Source organism: Salminus brasiliensis, chromosome 19 (assembly GCF_030463535.1).
Source record: "Salminus brasiliensis chromosome 19, fSalBra1.hap2, whole genome shotgun sequence".
NCBI lineage: Eukaryota > Metazoa > Chordata > Actinopteri > Characiformes > Bryconidae > Salminus > Salminus brasiliensis.
Genome location: NC_132896.1, coordinates 27,855,080 through 27,867,241, shown reverse-complemented (window position 1 = coordinate 27,867,241; position 12,162 = coordinate 27,855,080).

Below are 12,162 nucleotides of genomic sequence, written 5' to 3'. Positions count from 1 at the left end.
AATATAGCAATTAATAATGTAGTGTATTTGCCTGCTAGTTTAGACTGAAAACAAGTGGCTAAGAAAGGTCACTTCAAGGGCTTTAGCAGTACTTAGCAACCCCATAAACAGGGCAGTGCTGTATATGGACAACTAACAGCTTGGATTTGCCAAATAGTAACTAGAAAAAAACTAATCTCATTAGCCGTCCACCTTTCAGCTATTCTGCATCTTTCTGTGACTGACTTCCCAGGCCAGCCAGTTTGGTTCCTGCATGCGGCATTTATTAGAACAGAACAGAATCCAGCTTTATTGCCCCACTCGGCTTTTGAATATTGATTGTGTTCACTGTATTTACTTAATTGTGGGCAGCAGTATAGGCCAATTTACAAACCATGTGAGCTGTGTGAGACCTTTTTTCCAGTCTTAAGCTGCGGCAGTTTAATATGTGAGGCCTCCTAAAGCAAATTCCTGCCTGCTACCTAGGACTTTTCCTGTTTTTTTCTCTTTGTCACACCTCAGCCTCTGTTTGTTGTTCAGGTTCTGTGTGCCACAGGTTCATTTAAGCCCCCAGTGGGAATTTATGGATCCTCTGTTGATGAAAGGTCTCCTAACATTTTACTACAGCCGGAAAGCCCCTGCCTAGCCCATGAGGCCAGAAATGTACTCCATTCTTTACAGTAAATTCTGTAATGGTCTTTCCCTTGTTTTGTTAGGTGCAAAATGCATAAAGGAGATGATGGAGAACAGCAACGTAAGGGGAAAAATAAAGCCTTAAGCGTTAGATCTGATTGACAGATCGGATTTTTTGAAGTCGACCTTGATGTTTGTGCACTGTCTTTAAGGAACGTCCCCATTGAACTGGGTAAAATGAAAAGTTATGCAACTCGCTAAGCGGTTTAATGTCCATAGTGCAGTGCTGAATCTTTTGCCGCCAGAAGAATGAGTTCATTGTGACCGCACAGCAGAGTGTTTGGTTGTGTCAGTATCCCACCTAAGCTCTGTCAACATGGGGCAAATATTTTAGAAGGAGGAATATATTGCTACTCCCTGAAGCCAAGACTGTTCTCCAATCATCTGCTATATCACAATAATGAAGCCATATTAGCTATGTATCTTGGCATCAGCCGTTCCAGATTCGGATTAATTTAAGCTCATAAACGTGGGATGTAATGGACCCCGGTGTAATGGAATCTAGATGTCACAAAGGATCAGAATCGGTTCGAGTGATGCGTAACAGACACTAGCCTGGACTCTGCAAGCAAGTCATGTAAGGCTAATAACCTTTAGCTTGTGCCACATTGGCACGGGGAACTTTGTGTGCATATGCACCAGAGGCTTAGCTACTCTTGGGCCTTGGAAGACCTAAGCCCTCTTACTTAAAAGCCAGGCCTCCTCACAATTTGTGCAGACCCATGAAAGTCCTCCGATGCCAATAAAAACGTTTTATGCTCTTGTAGTACAGCATGAACCCCAGTAATTTTTGTATTCCCGTGCTTGATTTCTAGTTTAAAGCCATTTTCAGCGCTACGTGGCTGCATTTTCACAGAGATTACATGTCTGCATGCTGTCATGGGTCATGTATTGTCACGATTTAAAAGCAATATGGCATAATATGATGCTTTGTTGAACAAGAACATATGAAAAGAGCATGGCTCTGCTAAACTGTAGGAACTTCAGCTGGGCTAGTTTGTAGCATAGGCTACCACTTACCCAACTATAGAGGAGGGAAGACCAGGACAGTGTCTGCTGAGTTTCATTAAGGTATTTGTGTACCTTTAGTGTTGCATTGTTGAGTATGACACATTCTTTAAGTAATGTAGACCACCCTGGACCAGGGCCATGTTCCAGCCAAGGGAGTAGTAGAGTGCAAAATACCTAGAGCTGCTTATCCTTAGTGTATGGTCATCAGGGGGTGCAGTCTCACAAGCACTGCCTCCTGAATGACAAAGCATAATGTCGGCAACGGTTGACCAATGTCGGAAAGGTAAACTGTTGGCTTGAAAGAGAGAGATGGAGACAATCTGACAAAGTGTCTGATTAAAAGGCACAGGAAAAAGCATGAAACCATACGATTTTAGAAACCCCAACTAGACGCATTTCGCACATCCCAAAAAGAGGACATGTCTGGGGAAAAAAGAGGTCGTCTGGTCACCCAACCCAAATACACTTGCTATCTTTTGATGACCCCCAAAACTTAGTTTAATCTTCAATCTACCTTCGAATTTGGAAACAAATGTACTTTAACATAACATCTAAATCTAGCTAACTGTCAGCCAGCATTTTGACATGTTTGAACAGAGCTAATTATTAGGAAACACATGTTCACTCACTGTAACTATGCAAGACAAAAATCCAGGGCTGAGTTCCCTGATAAGCAGTGCAGTTGACCTTGGTAAAGAACACAGAGTTGGTTTATTACTGACAGCATAACATACTGTATTATTCCAGTAGTACTTTTTTTTTTTTTCTGGCAGCAGAATAAAAAAAATATGATTTAGTGTCCCTCAATAATTACTTATTATCTCAAATATTTGACTGAGTAATTACTAATTTATGGTTTATTTAGTATAGTTGTATTTATTAGTTTGTGATACGAATTTAAACTTTGTCAAACCTGTGTCAAACCTTTTTTTTTAAAAATTGTGTCAAAACTGTTGAGGCTTTAGAGCAAGCCTTTCCCTCAAAAGTTAATTATTAGAGATACTTTTAAACAAGTCTGAGAAGTCATTTTTTTAAGATACTACATCAAAAATATTGAGACAATAACTCACTTATTTGAGATACTAAGTCAAATTTGCAGTGCAGTTGACCTTGGTAAAGAACACAGAGTTGGTTTATTAGCCTTTAGCCACTGTGGTGGGCTATCCGCTTAACCAGGCATTTCAATTCAAAGTCAGTAATTGTGTGGAATAAAACGATTATTGTATATCTAACTGTGGAAGCTGCAGTAAAGTAGGCCATGTAGATAGCTGATGTTTGTCAACCTCCCTGTGTGTAATACATAATGCTTCCCTAGCCGCGCCCCATCCAGCATCCAGACCGAAATTGCGGCTTCAACCACCGGTATGAATATTTATGTGTCTTAAATAAGACGACAAATGCAGGCTATCATTTCTTTTCCTGTGAAACCTTTGCATGATCTTCAAGCTATTACCCCAGATAATCCAGAGAACACGGCCTTAAACCTAAAAAGAGAGTCATGTGCAATAGGTAGTGCCAAGAATGTCTGGAAAGGTCACTGGAAAGATCTGGCCATCATCCTGTTTATGATAGATTAAGGAATCATAGCATGTAAATTTATTCCTTTGTTATTTCACGAAGCACTTAGGCCTAGGTTTTCAAACAATTGTGCATTCCAGATGTTGTCGTAATTCCTGGAAGAAGGGAGAAGTAAGGTTTTCCTTCAGAAAGGAGAGAAAGTGACCTTGTTTTGAACATGCCCTAGATGAAAACTTTTTGTGATGGAAAACACGTTGCAGTGTAAACATGGTGTTTGTTAAAGGGGAATTCAAAACCATGGATTTACAACTTGTGATTGTGCCATTACCATGACATCTTTAGAAATATTTAGAAGCTGGAATCGATGATATTTGCTTTCGGATAGCAATATAAATATGATCACAGTGAGGTGAGTTTCAGGGCTGCTTGTTTGCTTTTTGAAAGACTGCATTTCTAGGATATGCGTTGAAATAAAATGCTAACATGGGGCTTGCATAGGCTTGATAAGTAGTGTTTTGCAGTCATATCTGCAGTATGACATAATATAGCTTATACCTCTCGTGTCATAAATCAATTTACATCAAAATATTTTAAAGAAAAAAAAAACATCTTACAAATTGGAGTGTCTTTCAGTATTACAAGTTGCAACACTACAGCTAAGAGCGTCTGTCCGTGCTGTCTATCAGTATTCTACAAAACTAAGTAGTTGAGACACTACCTAACAATTTTGAGATAAGTCAATTATTTAAGAGATGATAAGAACATATGTTGATTATTTGAGATACTAAGTCAACTGTGAGAAAAGTGAATTTAAGAAACTAAGTCACAATGCTGAGAACATATGTTGATTATTTGAGATACTAAGTCACAATTACGAGAAAATACGTATTTGCGATACTAAGTTAATTTGAAGAAAATAAGTCAATTATTTGAGATACTAAGTCAATTTTGAGAAAAGTGAATTTAAAATACTAAGTCACAATTATGAGAAAATACATATTTTGAGATATAAGTTAATTTTGAGATTTTTTTTCCATTATGATTTTTCTTTTACCTTGAGCGGAGTTGAGTAACAAACTTGAGCAAAAAAAATATTTGAGATACTAAGTCAAAGGTTTGACACAGTAAGAAGCCATAGGAGATAAATTCAATTAACTGCTGTCGGAAACAAAGAAAGAGAAATAACACTGTGCCTCTACCTGGTTGCAACGGCCTCCCATACACTCTATGCAAAAAGCATGCTAAATAGGACTGCAACTGCTTCGTTGCCATGTAAAAAGTAGTGGAAATTTGTAAGGGCTATACAGAGGTATTTTTAAGGTTCTATAAAGAGCATCTGATTACAACTAAGAGTGTCTATCAGTATGGTGCAGGTCATCCTCTAGGGATGTAGTCTAGGGACAAGTCTAGGGATTGTGTTGCCATGACATCACCTGAACTTTGTCTTGTTGGCACATCAAGTCATCTGTTGTAGTTTTCTACCAAAAACAGTAGCTCGACATCAGTGGATGCTGATATAGACATCTGAGCTATGATGTCTTTTCACCACCAGTGTCCCCATTACCGTGCTATATGAACAAGACAACTGAAATTGGGCAGTGAGCATGTTTCTGAAAATTGGTCCAAAAGTCCAAAACTTTGTGGACAGCTCTTCTAATGAATGCATGTGCAAATGCAGACACAGATATTGTATAGTCTCAATAGAATAGAACAGGACGCTCTGGAGCAGATACACATGAACCTATTGGTCCCATGCTTAATGCCCTGGCTATGAAGCCTCCGGCTATGAAGCCCCCCAGCATTGAGTAGCGGAGCAGTGGAAATGTGTTCTCTGGAATGATGGATGGTGCTCCATCCAGTACTTTTAGGTTGAGATGGGGAGTTGGGGATGAGGTAGGGTAGTGACCATCCAACATCTTGACCTCATAAACTCTCTTGTCGATGAATGCAATCAAATCCTCACAGCAATGCTCCAGCAGAAATCCAGTAGAAAACCTTCCCTGGATTTTTTTTATACCCTTGATTTCAGAAGAAAGAAAATTTAAGAGCAGATGTCCAAATATTTATGTCAACCTAGTGTAATAAGTGATATACTTGAAACACATCCTCAATATTCCACTGTAGTTCTGCACGATGTGCAGGTGATAAAGGTAAACGTGTTCCACAGTTGCGAACTGGAATGTCAAAGGCATTGAGGTGTAGGGTTACATAATTCGTTTAGCTGCTCAGGCTTCAGGGAGGTTGAGACAAGCCCTGCATATGTGAAACATTCGTTTTCAATACCTGTCTAAAAGGCAAATGACTCATCTTATTCATCCCTGAGATGTGTATGAAGTGTAAAATTATAAACAAGGGTGTAGCGAGCAGAGGGTGTGGAGGACGAAACTGCATGTACATGTTCTGCTACAAAGAAAGTGGGTTTAAGTTGTAGGATGGGGGAATATACACTTATTAAGAGGTTGAATTGCCTTTTCAGCATTTCCAGTAACGAAACATCAAGCAAACAAGTCAGGCAGGCCAACTAGTATGCCGTGTCTCCTGACAGCATAACATACTGTATTATTCCAGTAGTACTTTTTTTTTTTTCTGGCAGCAGAATAAAAAAAATATGATTTAGTGTCCCTCAATAATTACTTATTATCTCAAATATTTGACTGAGTAATTACTAATTTATGGTTTATTTAGTATAGTTGTATTTATTAGTTTGTGATACGAATTTAAACTTTGTCAAACCTGTGTCAAACCTTTTTTTTTTTTAATTGTGTCAAAACTGTTGAGGCTTTAGAGCAAGCCTTTCCCTCAAAAGTTAATTATTAGAGATACTTTTAAACAAGTCTGAGAAGTCATTTTTTTAAGATACTACATCAAAAATATTGAGACAATAACTCACTTATTTGAGATACTAAGTCAAATTTGCAAGATAATAATTTAATCATTGTCATTTTTAAAGATGTTCAATATTTTAGATAATTGCTTTTTCTTAAGATAATGAGTCAATTAATTGAGATGTTAAATCAAAAGTATGTGCCAGTAAGTCACTTGAGATACTACGCCAAACTTTTGAGAAACTAAGTCAGTTGAGTTACTGAGTCGAATAGTCAAATAGAAAATAAGTAATTTTTTAAAGACGTCAATACTTTCAAGTCTTTTTCTTAAGATAATAGAGTAGAGTTATTGAGTCGAATGTCTGAGAAAATAAGTCATTTTTTTAAGATACTAAGTAAAAAAACTGTGTACTGCTTTCAGAAACAAAGACTAATCCTTTTAGGTGCTAAATAGAGCTATTTCTTTAAGTTTTATTAGGGATCATTTACATGTTTTCCATCAAAGCAAGGTTCTGTGTGTAACCTTTGACTTTACTAAAGAACCCTAAAAGACATTTGAGCGGTTCCTCACTTAAGGTTCCAATCTGACAAGATCTGGCTAGATCACTACAGCCATTAGATCATTCTTCCAAGGCATGCTACTCAAAATACTACTGCAATCCAATGTAACGTGTAGAATTTCAGTTTGGAGTGAAATGTTTATGACAGGAGTTCTTCTGGTACATCTTATACTCCTTCATATGTCCTTCATTTCACTTGAAGGAAGTAGGTATAGTGTTTCGTTGGAAACAGTTTCATCATTTCATTGCACAAATAGATGCAATTTTTCTCACTAAAAATGAAAAAATATAAATAAATAAATAAATAAATAAATAAACATATGAACCAAAAATACTGTTGTGTGGGTTTATATGTCTTATCTTAACCCATTTGCATTTCTAGTTCAGGACCTACCAGCTATTGAAAGTGTTTGGAACTGTATCAGAGGCTCTAATAGTGGCTTCCAAACTCAACTTCATGGGTCCTTGTAAAGGCCAGGAAAAGGAGCTGTTAATTGTGAAAAATGTCGATGGAAATAACATGCCAAACAGAACCTCTATCCGCACGTGGACAAAAAAGTAGTAGAATGTGGGTCACGCCAGATCCATTTGTGAAATGTGTTTGTATTTGAGAACAAAAACAAATAGGAATGTGTGAATTCAAAGCCAAAAGCCGGCCTCTTCCAAAACCACTTTCCTTTTTGGAAGGGGTCTTTTCAGGCCTCTGCGCTGCTGTTTTTCTTTTGAGCTGTTCTCCTTATCACTGCCTTCTTTAGGTCACTGAATGTGTTTTCAGTGTTTAAGAACTGTTTTGATAATCACTGCTTTTTTAAAAGGTCTTTTTTCTTGTTTCTTTGCTGTTCTCATGATAAATCCAACAAATCTCTGCATGTTTAGTTAGCAACCTCGCTTTTTTAGGCATACCTGGGCCTGATTTCAAAACATAATGTCTTTTTCTTGTGTGTCTGTGTTTTATGAGGGATCCTAAAAGGCTCATTTCCTAAAATTTATTTCCTAATCAATTTTTTATATATCAAAAACAGTCATAATTCATTTCTACATGACAATTTTGCAACCTCTGTTTATTGCTTGAAATTTAACAGGCTATTTTTGTTGCCGTGTCTTCAAGACTGCCTTATAATCTTCCTAATTCAAAAAGCAGTCTGGCCTAAAACACTCATTAATGCAACTGCTGCAGGCTAAATATGTGGATTTATACAGTGGCAAGCAAAGCTTAGGGCAACCCTGGTCAAAATATCTGTTACTGTGAATAGGTAAGTGAGTAACTTTAAAGATGACACATTTAGCTTCAAGATTTTCAAAATAGCAAAAAAAAGGGCCCAAAGCTCTGCAGCAAAGCATTGGGTACCCTGCATGGTCAGTACGTAATGACACCCCTTTTGTTAAATATCACAGCTTGTAAACACTTTTTCGTATCAGCTAAGAGAACTTTAATTTTTGTTTCTTGCAACAGACTTCTAATCCTGAGAGATTCTTGGGCTGTTTTGCTGCAGAGTTAGCTCTTCTGAAGCCTATCCACAGGTTTTTGATGATGTTTAGTTTGGGGGACTTTGGTAAATGGTGCAATGGTAAAACCTTCAGCTTGCATCACTTAAGGTTGTCCAAAACTATTCAGTAGGATAATGTTCCTGCTGAAGAAACCAATCTATTTTCACCTTCAGTAAAAGCATGGCCGATCTACCCCGGTGTTTAACAGTTGGAAAGGTGGTCTTTACATCAGATTGCTCTCCAAACACTCAAAACCTTACTCGCTGTGGCCAAAACATGTTTTTAACTTTATCAATCCATAGGACTCGTTTCCAGAATGCACCAAGCTTGTTTAGATGTTCCTCTGAAAACTTCTGATGCTGAACTTTGTGGCGAGGACACAGAAATGTTTTTTTCTGATGACTTTTCCAGGTCAAACACAAGAACAGTGCCACACCACTCTACAGCCTGCCGAATCCTCCTGTAGGTTTTTTTTGTTTAATTTGTAATCCCATGAGCAGTTCTCTTTTTTTTCTTGATTTTCTTGGTCTTCAAGACCTTAATTTGACCTTCTCCATCCTTGTTAAATGCCTTTTCTTGTTTTTACTCTGAGGAAACAGCTTCTCGTAGTTCTCGTCTGCTTTGTGGCCATCAATTAAGCTAGGCAGCTGCTTGAAGGAGCCTATAGCTGCTGCTTGTTGGGACACGTGACAAAGAGAAGTCATAGTATTTATTATTATTTACTTTTGGTTTTTATTTATTTATTAATTTTTGTCAACATTTTCCATTTCTCCCAATTTGGTTCTGCCAATTAACCCACCCACTCGTAATGCTCCCCCTAGCACTAGCAACACTCCCGACACTAGGAGAGTAAGAACTTAAAAGGCTCCTCCAATATGTACAAAGCCTGCCTCCTTTCTAACTGCTGCTAATGCGGCACATATGGGCAGCCAACGCCCTTGGAGGAAAATCGCCAGGCCCCCAGCTCCACTGCACCAGCTAAACTGTAGGGGTTCCTCAATTTAAAACTGTGGAGGAACCTCTTAAGGTGAGAGAAAAGATTTTTACAAGAAAAGTTTTCTTGAAGGATCCTCCACAGTTTCAAATTGAAGAACCCCTACTTATGTAAGTATGTAAGTTATATAACAGTACAACAGACTCTTTAGCATTTTCATCAGCTGGTCTTTTCCAAAGATGATTGTGAACAAGCCATTTTAAATTTTGATATTTCAAAAACCACTTAAATATTATGTAATACATGACTGGTCCATTTAGAAAGTTTTAAAATGTTAATATTATATTTTAAGAATCATGCAAAATATACTTTTTTTGTATATTGAGGCTTACACAGGAGTGGAATTAGTTTTAGTATTAAAATACATTTATATACAGTTTGTATTCACATGCATCCACCATCCAAAAATTGACCCAAGCTCATATTTCCCCACAGGCTTGTTGACCAAACTCTTGCATATAGATATAAACAGGCCAATACCCACATGTGTTCATCTCGAATTTAGGTCAATCTGAAATCACAGGGTGGAGAAAAACATCTAATGTTATTGTGGTTAAAGCTGGCATATCTTTGTAATGATGTCAGCTCCAGTTCCATGTCACGTTAACCTGTATATAAGGATAAGCTCCTCAAAATGCGTCCTTAATGTGATCCTTCAAAAAACGATCTTGTATCAGCTGACATTTTACTGAGGTGGCTCATGTGTCTGCCAGGCCTTGACACTCTTCCAGTCACTCAGGAAAAGGAAGTCTGGAAAGTTTTGGCTTTGACCACGTCTGTGGCTTTCAAAGCCAACTGTTAATACAGCAGAATCTACATCGCAGTCAAATGTGCTCTAAACCAACTGACATGAAACCAGTGCTAAATGACATAAGCTTTCATGTTGTGACGCATCATGATAAGTTATATTGAGGAAGACGGTAAGAATTAATCTCAAAATCATTTCCACCCCATCTGCTTTTTACACTTGGAAGACTTCTCACCAAACTTCCAGCTGCTCATTCAGGTTTCCAAAGGTTGTAACTCCTTCAGGTTTCCAGTTTCCTTTCCAGGCACAAAGTAGATAAAGAAGAATGACTTTATGCATTAAACCTACAGTTATTATATAAACACTGTAAACATCTCAAAACCCATTCACACTTTAGTTTTAAGCGGTATTTTAGCAGGGACTGCTTTTAAAAGCCTCAGTGTTGGGGCAGCCAATCAGAACAAAGGTAATTTACATATATGAGTCTCAGAGGCACAATTACAAACATGGCCTATTTTTTATTCTATGGGATAAATATCCTGACAGTACAGACTTTTGTTTCTTTTGAGCCTTTCAGGTATATTGGCTTTTGTGCTTCTGATCATTGTCTTGTTGCACAACCTAATTGCGCTTGAGCTTCCAGACAGATGAGCAGGCGTTCTACTGCAGAACTTTCTGGTAGAGAGCATAATTGGTGGTTTAGTAAACTAGGACAAGTCACTCAGGTCTTAAAGCAGGAATGAATCCTCACACCATGTCTGACAGCTGATGTGATGTTCTTACATGTTAGCTTTACATCAGATATGATGGGACCTGTATTCCACTTTCAACTTGTCAGTCCACAGAACACTGGGCCTTCTTCACCAACCATTCTTTTAAAAAAGCACACAAAGAAGAAAAATTCTTTAAAACCATGTATTCTGTTTTTACAAAAAATCTGACATTTATCCAGGTTTCCTTATTTGGGATTTGTTTAGTTTACAAGGGCAATGGGATCCATCATTATAAAGGTGTCAAAATAGGTCATTAGTCTGACACAGACTACTTCTTTTTTATTATTATTCTAAGAAAGTTATCAATATGTTTTTTTGGCAAATGTAAGATGAGCCTTTTCTTCCACTGAGTTAGTGTTTATGGATACCACAAACACTGACCTTATCTGAGGCAAGTGAGGCAGAGAGTGATAGGTTTCAAATTTTCTTCAAATCTGTTCCAAAGTTTTGACTGAGGCATAGTGTTCTGCTTGTTGAAACCTTTTGGCATAATCAACATGGCTGGAAAGTTCTATTTAAGTGATTACTACATTTGGTTAATTGCTTGATTTGGTAAATTGCAGGCTTTTTAAGTGACAGTAATTGTGACAAACATGCAAAACATAAGAAATTTGTTTTTGCAGCACTGTATGAGTGACATGAATTACATTGTTTAAAGTGTAAAAGTGGATGAGAAGGTGGGTTTGTCTACAATCTACAAGCTTGTTCTATCCAATGCTCCTGCATATTATCTAATTTTTAGGAATGCTTTATTACCAATAATTCCCACTGAATACTGCAAAACCACATGGACAGTGTGAACATTAACAGTGTGAAGTTCTTAAAAGGAGAAGTGTACGGGCGTATGGTCACCAGTGACAGCTTTCAGTTGTATGCAAGCAAACAATCAATGGCAGTGTTTGGCAGGCCTCAATTTTTATTGTAATGATGCCCATGTGAGAATTCCCCAATGTTCATTCACATTATTTTATATTGAATAGTCAGGCTGTGTGTGATAATGTGCATTTCAGCCAAAAGAACCAATGAGTTGCTGGGGTCCATACGGAATTCAATGGCCTATTACTTGAAGAGAATACAGCAGATTTGAGGACAGGTTAGAGAATGGTTTTAATTGCCAGTCCCATCTTGAACAAAAGCACAACCAGTGGGAATCAGACAGAGGTGACCTACCCCAGAATTCACCAAATCGGGCCTTTCAGTGAAATAAGTGTTTGGGAAATTTTAGAAGATAAACACATGCACAGTCATTGAATTCCCTGTAATTCAGCAGACAGAAGAAAGTGTACATGTGAAGATTAAGGACTTTACATGTATCAGCATTTAAATAGTACTCACTGTGAATCCAAGCAGCAACATCCAAAGCCTCTTGCTCCAGGCAGTGAATTGGAATTCGAAAAGCAGTCTTTAGCTATACTGACATCTGCTGGATATCCATCATGCTATGAACAGGTTCATTGCCCTTGTAGAAACAAACAGTTTAAGAAAATTGATTAACACCATCTTTTCACACGTACATACTGAGGAGCTCCTCGTTCTTGCGTTAAAAGGCCTTATTATACATATAATAATATAA